We start from the raw sequence: 13,827 nt of genomic DNA on the forward strand, positions 1-13,827 counted from the left end.
TCCTCCTCCTGCGAACTGGGATGTAAGCTGAAGCTCCTGAACTTGACATTTTTTTGCCTGAACACAATTAACAAACTTGTAAGTACTAAGCGCAAGTGATAATGCTAAAAACGAACACGTATTTCATAGCATTATCCTTCAAGAAAGACAAGCTTTTGGTTGCAATTGTTCTGTTTACAAGTGATATTCGTTTAAATAATAAAAGGTGAAGACAAAAGACAGATTCGACGATTTGAAGACGCAAACGACCAAAAAGCTAAAAAGTATAAAGTACAATCAAAGTGGTTTAATTTATTGATGAGAAATGTCTAAAAGTTACAAGAGTACAAGCCGCAAAACGCAAAGTACAAGATATTAAATTGTACGCAAGGACGTTCAAAAATTCAGAACCGGGATATGAACCAACTATCAACGCGTGACGCAACGGAGCTAAAATTACAAGTCAACGATGCATATGAATATAATATATATATATATATATATATATATATATATATATATATATATATATATATATATATATATATATATATATATATATATATATATATATATATATAATTATATATATTATATTATAAATATTAAATAATACGCAGCAGCCCACGTTTTGGAAGCTTTGTGACCAGGAAAAGGTGGCCATGCGATCGCATGGCCAGGCAGTGTTAAATCTATGTGGTAGCATTCCATACTGTAGCAGCTCAGGTCCTATAAATTGCAACGTTTGGTCGATGAATTTTACACCTTTTTCTAATCTATCTCTTACTCCCTCAAATATATATATATATATATATATATATATATATATATATATATATATATATATATATATATATATATATATATATATATAATTTTAATTTTAATTTAAGATTAATAATAATAAGGTTATGTGAGCGAATGTTGTAAGTGTTTAAGTCGAAATTCTGTCCGTGTAACGCTACGCTATTAATACTCATTGTAAGTTATGTTCAACTTTTTAAATTAATGTCACGTAGCTAAGTTATTATTATTATGCTTATTTAAATCGAAGTAATCGTGATGTTGGGCTAAATATTAAAGACGAGGTAATTGGGCTTTGTACCATAATTGGGGTTTGGACAAAAGACCGACACTTGTGGAAATTGGACTATGGACTATTAATTGGCTTTATATTTGTTTAACTGAATGATAATTCGTTAATTTAATATAGAGATTTACAATTTGACGTATCTATAAATAACCATATACACTCGATCGGACACGATGGGCGGTATATTTATAAATACTAATAATCGTTCATTTAACCGGACACGGGAATGGATTAATAGTCAATGGACTCATTGAAACAGGGGTGGATTACATACAAGGACACTTGGTGTAATTGTTAATAAAGTATTAAAACCTTGGGTTACACGCAGTCGATATCCTGGTGTAATTATTAAACAAAGTATTAAGACCTTATTACAGTTTAAGTCCCCAATTAGTTGGAATATTTAACTTCGGATATAAGGATAATTTGATGAGGACACTCGCACTTTATATTTATGACTGATGGACTGTTATGGACAAAAACCGTATGGACATATCGAATAATCCAGGACAAAGAACAATTAACCCATGGTAATAAATTAAAATCAACACGTCAAACATCATGATTACGAAAGTTTAAATAAGCATAATTCCTTTATTTTATATCTTATCACACTTTTAATTATCGTACTTTTTAATTATCACAATTTTATTTACTGTCATTTTATTTATCGCACTTTTTAATTATCGCAATTTAATTTTCGTCATTTACATTACGCTTTAAATTAAGTTATATTCATTTTTAATATTTTACGTTAATTTTTAATTGTGACTTAAGACATAAAATTGACAAATCGGTCATTAAACGGTAAAAACCCCCTTTTTATAATAATAATAATACTACTTATATATATATATTTATATTTTTACAATTATAGGTTAAAATAATTATAGCGTTAAACTTGTTTACTGTATCCCTGTGGAACGAACCAGACTTACTAAAAACTACACTACTGTACGATTAGGTACACTACCTATAAGTGTTGTAGCAAGGTTTAGGTATATCCACTCTATAAATAAATAAATAACTTGTGTAAAATTGTATCATATTTAATAGTATTTCGAAACAAAAATATAACTATTTCGTATACTACCCTGCACTCATCAAGTATTTTTGGCGCCGCTGCCGGGGACCGAAAGCGAAACGCTATAAAAAAATTTTGTTTTTAAGTTATTTTTGTAAAAATATTTTTCATATAAATATTGAAATACAAAAATATAAAAAAAAGTATATATATCTATTTAAGTGTTTAGAAAAAAAAAGAGTAAAACGAAAATATATATTTTATAAAGTATAAAAGTATTTTTTTTAGATCTTAAAAATATAAGTGTATTTTAATTACTTATTTTAAATTTTGTAAAATTATAAAGTAAAAAAATCAAAGTAAAAAAGTAAAAAATATATATATAAAACATTGAACCTACAAATTTTGAGTCAGCATTTATCTGAGCCTGTATGGTCATGCGACCGCATGGCTTTTAAACCATCAACTCATGCGATCGCATGAGCTGAGGTGACAGGCCTGAATCCTCGTCTGCTACGATTAGGGTTAGAGTTTAATTATTATTATTATTATTAATTAATTAAGATTAGGGTTTAATTTAATAATAGTTAATTTTAGTTTTTAATTAATTTGTAATTTAAGTGTTAATTAGTTTTATTAATATATAAAAATTAATACTTTTATAAAATAAATAATATAAAAATAATATTTTTATAAAAATTGTATTTTTATAACTTTAAGTTTTATTTTTATATTTCGTATCTTTTTAATCGTTTAATCGTAATTTGTATTTTTATCATTCGTAATTAGTTTTAAGATTAGTATTTTGCCGTAGTTAATTTTTATTTTTAGATTCTTAGGCTTTGCCGTAAAATCCCTTAAGTTCTTTTTCTTTAGACTAAGATTTAGGTGCTTTAGAATTTTGCGACGCTGTTTTAAATTTTAGTACTTTTTAAGTTATTGCCGTTTTGGATTTAGAATTCCTTTAAGCTTTAATACCTTTAGACGTAAGTTTTAATTTTTAGTTTTTAGACTTTTAAGTTTCGACGCTGCATTTTATTATTATTATTTTTCGACTTTTATTTTTTGACGCTTATTTTTTCGACCTTTTATTTTTCGACGTTTTTCGACGCACTCTTTTTCTTTCTTATTTCTCGACGCTCTAGTTTTTAGGACATAGAATTTACTTTATTTTCTTTAAACTTAGACGAAAAATTATTTTAAGCGGTTAAATTGATAGACATCCAAAATTTTCTGGTTCGTAGTAATAGTTGGATTTTTAGTGGCGAGTTGTGGGCTTCCGATTTAAAGGGTCCTGGCTACCTGCTGCATCTATTGGCTATTCGAAACGTGGGCAAAATCAGAAAAGTCTATTAATTTGATAGCGTATATAATTTTTATCTTTTATAACTAATAAGATATTCAGTGAATGCACCGAGCAAAACGTTCACCACCTTTTATACGTTCACAACCTGTAACTCGATCAAGACATCTGGCCAATATTGTCGCTGTTGATTTTTCTTTAGAATCGTCATCTAGTCGACCAAGTACTCTAATTCAAATTTTTGATAATCCATTTTTTGAACCCGACCTCACAATTGAGAACCCGGAGGATATTTAGGGACAATTCAGAGATCCTGAACCACTAATCATTCCACCTGAACCACAAATCACTCATTAAGAGATTTTCGAGGAAGAAACCATTAAGTCAAAATCCTCTAGTGATTCAGATTCAACAAATTCAGTCATGGAAAATCTGGAACTTCTAAGTATGGAAGACCGAATGAGAGCTAAACACACTGGCCAAGGTCATGCAATTACTCAACCAGACATTAATGCACCAGATTATGAAATCAAAGGACAAATCCTACACATGGTAACTAATCAATGCCAATTTAGTGGTGCGCCGAAGGAAGATCCAAACGAACATCTTCGTACCTTTAATAGGATCTGTACTCTATTTAAAATCCGAGAAGTGGGGGATGAATAGATCTATCTCACGTTATTTTTCTGGACTTTAAATGGAGAAGCCAAAGATTGGTTAGAATCGTTACCTGAAGGGGCGATTGATACATGAGATGTTTTAGTTGAAAAATTTCTTAAACAATTCTTTCCAGCATCTAAAGCCATAAAACTTCAAGGAGAAATAGTTACGTTCACGCAAAAGCCAAATAAAACTCTATATGAGGCGTAGACAAAATTTGGAAAGTTGTTGAGAGGATGTCCGCAACATTGTTTAGACACTTATCAAATAGTACAAATATTCTACCAAGGATGTGACATCACTACACGAAAAGACATCGATATAGCAGCCGGTGATTCCATTATGAAGAAAACCGCAACTGAAGCTTACAAAATTATTGATAACACTGCTTCCCACTCACATGAGTGGCATCAAGAAAAAGATATCGTTAGATCATCTAAAGTAGCTAGAGCCGATTCTAGCCATGACTTTGATTCCATTTCTGCAAAGGTGGATGCTTTTGAGAGACGAATGGAAAAGATGACTAAAGATATTCACGCAATACGAATTAGTTGTGAGTAGTGTGGAGGACCACATTTGACAAAAGATTGTCTCAGTATTGAACAAATAATGGAACAGAGAGAGAATGTTTCATACATGAACCAAAGGCCTGAAAATAATTATCAGAATAATTATCAACCGCCAAGAGCAAATTACAATCAAAACCAGAATTATAACCAAAATGTTCCATACAACAACCAACAAGGTCCTAGCAATCAACAAGTATCTAACAATACTTACAACCAGCAAAGACCTATTTTTCAAAATAAACCACCACAATCGATGATAAAAAGACAAATTTAGAAGACATAATGTCGAAGCTAGTTGAATCTCAAACTCAATTTTTCACATCTCAGAAACAAACTAATGAACAAAATGCTCAAGCATTTAGAAATCAACAAGCTTCTATTCAAAATCTGGAACAAGAAGTAAGCAACCTAGCAAGGTTGATAGGTGAAAGAAAATCGGGAAGTCTACCTGCGATACAAATGCTAACGCCCGGAATGAAACAGCTAAAGCCATTACCACGAGAAGTGGTATTACACTTAAACCACCTAAAATACCTGTAATTTCTGATAACTCTATTCCTACTCCACAAGAACCACAATTTGAGCAAGATAAGAAAACAGAACCGGTAGTTGAAAAGGTTAATGAAGATAATACAGTTAAGGCAAAACCTTATGTTAAACCATACCAACCACCACTTCCTTACCCAAGTAAAATGAGAAAAGAAAGACTTGAAGCCGAGCAATCCAAATTTTTGGATATGTTTAAACAAATAAATGTAATTCTTCCTTTCATTGATGTGATTTCAGGAATGCCAAGATATGCTAAATTTTTGAAAGATCTAATCACAAATAGAAAGAAAATGGAAGAACTTTCGGCTGTTACTATGAATGCTAATTGTTCTGCAGTGCTGTTGAATAAGATACCAGAAAAATTATCAGATCCAGAAAGTTTCACAATTCCATATTTTCTGGGTAGTCTTAGTTCAATAGAAGCATTGGCAGACTTAGGTGCTAGTATAAATTTAATGCCGTATTCATTATACGCTAAACTAGACCTTAGAGAATTTAAACCAACACGAACAAGCATACAACTAGCAGATCGATCAGTAAAATATCCTAGAGGGATAATGGAAAACATGCTAGTTAAAGTTGGTACTTTAGTATTTCCAGTAGATTTTGTTATTCTGGACATGGAAGAAGATTCTCGAGTTCCTCTCATATTAGGAAGACCATTCTTAAACACGGCTAAAGCAATAATAGACGTGTTTGGTAAGAAACTGACCCTAAGTATAGAGGACGAGAGTGTTACCTTTTCTGTTGATAAAGCCATGCAACAACCGCAATCTACAGATGATACATGTTATTATATTCAAACTATAGATTCACATGCAGAATTGTTAGAAGAATTTCCAGAATTACAAGGAACAGGAGAATGTTCTTTAGGAGAAGGAACTGAACCAATTGATGAAGCTGAAATGTTAGCCGCACTCATGGCTAATAATTATGAACCAACAACAGAAGAACTTCAAATGTTAAAAGAAGAAGACAGATATCGATACAAATCATCGATAAAAGAACCCCGACATTAGAGTTAAAGCCACTTCTAAACCATTTGGAATACGCTTATTTACATAGTAAATCAGAATTACCTGTAATAATATCGTCTTCTCTTACTGAAAATGAAAAATCTCAACTCATTTCTGTGCTAAAAGCTCATAAACCAGCTATTGCATGGAAGATTCATGACATTAAAGGTATAAGTACTTCGTATTGCACACATAAAATCCTTATGGAAGAAGGTCATAAAACCTATGTGCAACGCCAACGAAGACTAAATCCTAATATGCAAGATGTTTTTAAGAAAGAAATTATTAAACTGCTAGATGCAGGTTTAATTTATCCAATCTCTGATAGTCCATGGGTAAGCCCAGTTCAATACGTACCTAAGAAGGGTGGCATGACTGTCATCACAAATAAAAAAAATGAGCTTATTCCTACTAGGACTATAACAGGATGGCGTGTCTGTATTGATTATAGAAAATTAAATGACGCCACCAGAAAAGATCACTTTCCCTTACCTTTCATTGATCAAATGTTGGAAAGATTAGCCGGGAATAGTTACTATTGTTTTCTTGACGGTTTCTCCGGATATTTTCAAATTCCAATCGCACCCGAGGACCAAGAGCAAACCACATTCACGTGCCCTTATGGTGCTTTTGCTTACAAATGCATGCTATTTGGATTTTGCAACGCCCCTGCAACCTTTCAAATGTGCATGATGGCGATTTTTCACGACATGATAGAAGAATGCATGGAAGTTTTCATGGATGACTTTTTAGTCTTCGGTGATACTTTTGAAACATGTCTAGTTAATCTTGAACGAATGCTTATTAGATACGAGCAATCAAATCTAGTTCTTAATTGGCAGAAATGCCATTTCATGGTTAGAGAAGGCATCGTTCTTGGTCATAAAATTTCAAAGGAAGGAATTGAAGTGGATAGAGCTAAAGTAGATGTAATTGCTAAACTTCCACATCCCACCAATGTTAGAGGAGTTAGGAGTTTTCTAGGGCATGCCGGTTTTTACCGACGTTTCATAAAAGATTTTTCTAAAATTGCCACTCCTATGAATAAACTCCTAGAAAAGGATGCTCCATTCATCTTTTCGGATGAATGCATCAAATCTTTTAATATTCTTAAAGAAAAAGTCACTAATGTGCCGATCATGATAACCCCAAATTGGAATCTACCATTTGAACTCATGTGCGATGCAAGTGATTTTACAATGGGAGCCGTTTTAGGACAAAGGATTGAAAAACAATTTCAACCTATTTATTACGCTAGTAAGACATTACAAGGAGCACAAACAAATTACACAACTACTGAAAAAGAACTCCTTGCTATTGTCTTTGCTTTTGATAAATTTCGTTCATATCTCGTTCTACCTAAAACGGTGGTCTATACCAACAATTCTGCTCTTGGATATCTATTTTCAAAACAAGATGCTAAACCAAGATTAATCCGTTGGATCTTACTCTTACAAGAGTTTGATATTGAAATTCGAGACAAAAAGGGAGCAGAAAATCTCGCAGCTGATCATCTTTCTCGTCTTAAAAATCCTGAATTAGAAGTTCTAAATGAATCGGCCATACAAGACAACTTTCCTGATGAATATCTCTTGAAAATCGATTATAGTGAAATTCCATGATTTGCAGACTATGCAAACTATTTAGTATGTGGATTCCTTGAAAAAGGGTTGTCGTACCAAAAACGAAAGAAATTCTTTAGTGATATAAAACACTATTTCTGGGAAGATCCACATTTGTTTAAAAGTTGTCCCGATGGAATAATACGCCGATGTGTATTCGGGGATGAAGCTAGTCAAATCTTAAACCATTGTCACACAGGACCAACAGGAGGGCATTATGTGAAATGTCCCGTTCTTATTGATTAAAAACGTTCCATATTAATTGATTTCGTTGCGAGGTTTTGACCTCTATATGAGACGTTTTTCAAAGACTGCATTCATTTTTAAAACAAAACATAACCTTTATTTCATAAATAAAGGTTTAAAAAGCTTTACGTAGATTAAATGATAATCTAAAATATCCTGTTTACACACGACCATTACATAATGGTTTACAATACAAATATGTTACATCGAAATCAGTTTCTTGAATGCAATTTTTACACAATATCATACAAACATGGACTCCAAATCTTGTCCTTATTTTAGTATGCAACATCGGAAGCTCTTAGTATTCACCTGAGAATAAACATGCTTTAAACGTCAACAAAAATGTTGGTGAGTTATAGGTTTAACCTATATATATCAAATCATAACAATAGACCACAAGATTTCATATTTCAATACACATCCCATACATAGAGATAAAAATCATTCATATGGTGAACACCTGGTAACCGACATTAACAAGATGCATATATAAGAATATCCCCATCATTTCGGGACACCCTTCGGATATGATATAAATTTCGAAGTACTAAAGCATCCGGTACTTTGAATGGGGTTTGTTAGGCCCAATAGATCTATCTTTAGGATTCGCGTCAATTAGGGTGTCTGTTCCCTAATTCTTAGATTACCAGACTTAATAAAAAGGGGCATATTCGATTTTGATAATTCAACCATAGAATGTAGTTTCACGTACTTGTGTCTATTTTGTAAATCATTTATAAAACCTGCATGTATTCTCATCCCAAAAATATTAGATTTTAAAAGTGGGACTATAACTCACTTTCACAGATTTTTACTTCGTCGGGAAGTAAGACTTGGCCACTGGTTGATTCACGAACCTATAACAATATATACATATATATCAAAGTATGTTCAAAATATATTTACAACACTTTTAATATATTTTGATGTTTTAAGTTTATTAAGTCAGCTGTCCTCGTTTGTAACCTACAACTAGTTGTCCACAGTTAGATGTACAGAAATAAATCGATAAATATTATCTTGAATCAATCCACGACCCAGTGTATACGTATCTCAGTATTGATCACAACTCAAACTATATATATTTTGGAATCAACCTCAACCCTGTATAGCTAACTCCAACATTCACATATAGAGTGTCTATGGTTGTTCCGAAATATATATAGATGTGTCGACATGATAGGTCGAAACATTGTATACGTGTCTATGGTATCTCAAGATTACATAATATACAATACAAGTTGATTAAGTTATGGTTGGAATAGATTTGTTACCAATTTTCACGTAGCTAAAATGAGAAAAATTATCCAATCTTGTTTTACCCATAACTTCTTCATTTTAAATCCGTTTTGAGTGAATCAAATTGCTATGGTTTCATATTGAACTCTATTTTATGAGTCTAAATAGAAAAAGTATAGATTTATAGTCAGAAAAATAAGTTACGAGTCATTTTTGTAAAGGTAGTCATTTCAGTCGAAAGAACGACGTCTAGATGACCATTTTAGAAAACATACTTCCACTTTGAGTTTAACCATAATTTTTGGATATAGTTTCATGTTCATAATAAAAATCATTTTCTCAGAATAACAACTTTTAAATCAAAGTTTATCATAGTTTTTAATTAACTAACCCAAAACAGCCCGCGGTGTTACTACGACGGCGTAAATCCGGTTTTACGGTGTTTTTCGTGTTTCCAGGTTTTAAATCATTAAGTTAGCATATCATATAGATATAGAACATGTGTTTAGTTGATTTTAAAAGTCAAGTTAGAAGGATTAACTTTTATTTGCGAACAAGTTTAGAATTAACTAAACTATGTTCTAGTGATTACAAGTTTAAACCTTCGAATAAGATAGCTTTATATGTATGAATCGAATGATGTTATGAACATCATTACTACCTCAAGTTCCTTGGATAAACCTACTGGAAATGAGAAAAATAGATCTAGCTTCAAAGGATCCTTGGATGGCTTGAAAGTTCTTGAAGCATAATCATGACACGAACAATTTCAAGTAAGATTTCCACTCGAAATAAGATTGTTATAGTTATAGAAATTGAATTAAAGTTTGAATATGATTATTACCTTGTATTAGAAAGATAACCTACTGTAAGTAACAAAGGTTTCTTGATCTTGGATGATTACTTGGAATGGATTTAGAAAACTTGGAAGTAAACTTGCAATCTTGGAAGTATTCTTGATTTTATGAAACTAGAACTTTTGGAATTTATGAAGAACACTTAGAACTTGAAGATAGAACTCGAGAGAGATCAATTAGATGAACAAAATTGAAGAATGAAAGTGTTTGTAGGTGTTTTTGGTCGTTGGTGTATGGATTAGAGATAAAGGATATGTAATTTTATTTTCATGTAAATAAGTCATGAATGATTACTCATATTTTTGTAATTTTATGAGATATTTCATGCTAGTTGCCAAATAATGGTTCTCACATGTGTTAGGTGACTCACATGGGCTGCTAAGAGCTGATCATTGTAGTGTATATACCAATAGTACATACATCTAAAAGCTGTGTATTGTACGAGTACGAATACGGGTGCATACGAGTAGAATTGTTGATGAAACTGAACGAGGATGTAATTGTAAGCATTTTTGTTAAGTAGAAGTATTTTGATAAGTGTCTTGAAGTCTTTAAAAAGTGTATGAATACATATTAAAACACTACATGTATATACATTTTAACTGAGTCGTTAAGTCATCGTTAGTCGTTACATGTAAATGTTGTTTTGAAACCTTTAGGTTAACGATCTTGTTGAATGTTGTTAACCCATTGTTTATTATAACAAATGAGATGTTAAATTGTTATATTATCATGATATTATGATATATAATATATCTTAGTATGATATATATACAGTTAAATGTCGTTACAACGATAATCGTTACATATATGTCTCGTTTCGAAATCATTAAGTTAGTAGTCTTATTTTTACATATGTATTTCATTGTTAATACACTTAATAATATATTTACTTATCATTTAACATAATTAACCAAGTGTATCAATATCTTAATATGGTTCATATGTACCTAGTAAGACGTTGTTATAACGATAATCGTTATATATATCGTTTTCGAGTTTCTTAAATTAATAGTCTCATTTTTATGTATATAACTCATTGTTAAAATACCTAATGAGATACATACTTATAATAAAATCATGTTAACTATATATATAACCATATATATGTCATTGTATAGTTTTTACAAGTTTTAACGTTCGTGAATCACCGGTCAACTTGGGTGGTCAATTGTCTATATGAAACCTATTTCAATTAATCAAGTCTTAACAAGTTTGATTGCTTAACATGTTGGAAACACTTAATCATGTAAATAACAATTTCATTTAATATATATATAAACATGGAAAAGTTTGGGTCACTACATTATGGGCCTCAACTCACAGCAAGAAAAGTTTACGACGCTGGATTCTATTGGCCTACAATTTTCAAAGATGCGCACCTTCTTTGTAAATCCTGTGATGCTTGTCCAAGGGCCGAAAAAATAAGTCAACGTGATGAAATGCCACAAAATGTCATTCAAGTATGTGAAGTATTTGACGTTTGGGGTATTGACTTTATGGGTCCATTTTCAAAATCTCATAATAATCTCTACATTATCGTTGCCATTAATTATGTATCTAAATGGGCGGAAGCACAAGCTCTACCAACTAACGATGCACGAGTTGTAGTCAACTTCTTAAAACGTCTTTTTGCAAGGTTCGGAACACCGAAAGCTTTAATAAGTGATCGGGGTACTCATTTTTGTAATAATCAACTTGAGAAAGTTCTTAAAAGATATGGAGTAACTCATAAAATCTCAACCGCTTATCATCCACAAACAAATGGACAAGTTGAAAATACCAACCGAGCTTTAAAACGTATTCTTGAGAAAACCGTAGGATCAAGTCCGAAGGAATGGTCCATGAAATTGGAGGATGCACTCTGGGCTTTTAGAACAGCCTACAAAACTCCAATTGGAACTACACCTTTTAGACTCGTTTACAAAAAATCATGTCATCTTCCAGTAGAAATTGAGCATAAAGCATTTTGGGCTTTGAAGACATGTAATCTTGATTTGCATGAAGCCGGACGTCTATGGTTAAGTCAACTAAACGAATTAGAAGAATTAAGACATGATGCATACGAAAATTCATTAATCTATAAGGAAAGAACGAAGAAATGGCATGATAAAAGAATCAGAAGTTCAAAAGAATTTAAGGAAGGAGATAGAGTTCTTCTTTTTAATTCACGATTTAAGCTATTTCCTGGAAAATTGAAATCAAGATGGTCTGGACCATTCATAGTGAAAAGAGTTTTCCCATACGGAACAGTAGAATTAATAAATTCAAATGGGATTGAATTTAAAATTAATGGTCACAGAGTTAAACATTACATAGATAATCCAATGGGAGTTGAAGATGAAGTTAATCACAATTTCAACACCACAGCTAACTAAGTGTGGGAAGATTCGAATCTTTTAAGGGTAATATGTATTTCTGTTAGAGTTAGATATTATGTTTTCGTGTAGTTCTCGAGAATGGAATCCGAATGGTCTTTCCCTAGCAGACCCTAAAGAACTAGTCTTCTCCCTCCATTCTGAATTTTTATTTTTTTTAGGTTTTACGAGATGAAGAATTCCTTTGATCTGAACCATGGTCTACTACTACACGCTATGATTACTAAACGTAATAATAACATCTTTCCGAGTGAACTGGTATCATTCATAAGAAGAAAAATGGATGAAGTGAGGAAAGAACTCAGGAAAGATCATCATAAGGCACATTTTGGTAAAGGAAAATCAAAATCCACAACAAAAAGAAGAGCACGACATCTTGAAAGATGTCATAAATGCAGAAAATGGTCACACGAAGGTAAATGTTCGAACAATCAAACATATTCAAATACCGAATTTGTTACTCTATGCAGAGAAGGACCGTTCATATGTTTAGAAGAAAAGTTATTGAAGAATTTAGGTTACGCTTATGTAGCTATGGAAAACTAAATCACACGACTCTTCTATGAATCGGCTAAAGCAGGTCTCTGAGAATTCTTTCTCACATGTAAGTATGTACAATTTTTATTTATTTTTATTTATTGCTTTTAACCTTTTGATAATAAACGCTGAATCGTTCGCTATAAAGTATTAAATTGATATTCAATAAAATTAGGTATGCGAAACCGAAATTATTGATATCATACAAAAATTTATTACATCACTGCGAAATTTACCGTTTATTCTTAAGGTATAAATATCTTTAATCAATCAATCCAAAAATATTTCAGAAATTCGTCAGGAGCAAAACTAGGTAAAATAGCCGAAATTACTTTACCCAAAAGAGGGGCGTATATTTTTGATAATATTTGATTGATTAAAGTGGGATAAAAGACCAAAAAGATTTTTAATTTTAATTTTTACCTTGTTTTTATATTAATATTAAATTAATATTGTAAATTTTTAAAATCAATATATTTAAGTTTTTAAATATTTTAAAAATTAATATTTTAAAAATTAATGTATAAAAATATTAATGATATTTATTTTTAATTTTATGTATTTTAAATTAAATTTTGGTGTGAATTTAAAAACAAAAATGTACTTGAACCGATTTAAAATTAAATTTTATGCATTTTAAATTAAATTTTGGTGTGAAGTTAAAAATTTGATATTTAAAATTCGTCGTGAGTTGAAGATTAGGTCGTTGAACCGAAATTGCTTTACTCGAGGGCGGGACGAGAAATTTTGTT

Source organism: Rutidosis leptorrhynchoides, chromosome 3 (genome assembly GCF_046630445.1).
Source record: "Rutidosis leptorrhynchoides isolate AG116_Rl617_1_P2 chromosome 3, CSIRO_AGI_Rlap_v1, whole genome shotgun sequence".
Taxonomy (NCBI): domain Eukaryota; kingdom Viridiplantae; phylum Streptophyta; class Magnoliopsida; order Asterales; family Asteraceae; genus Rutidosis; species Rutidosis leptorrhynchoides.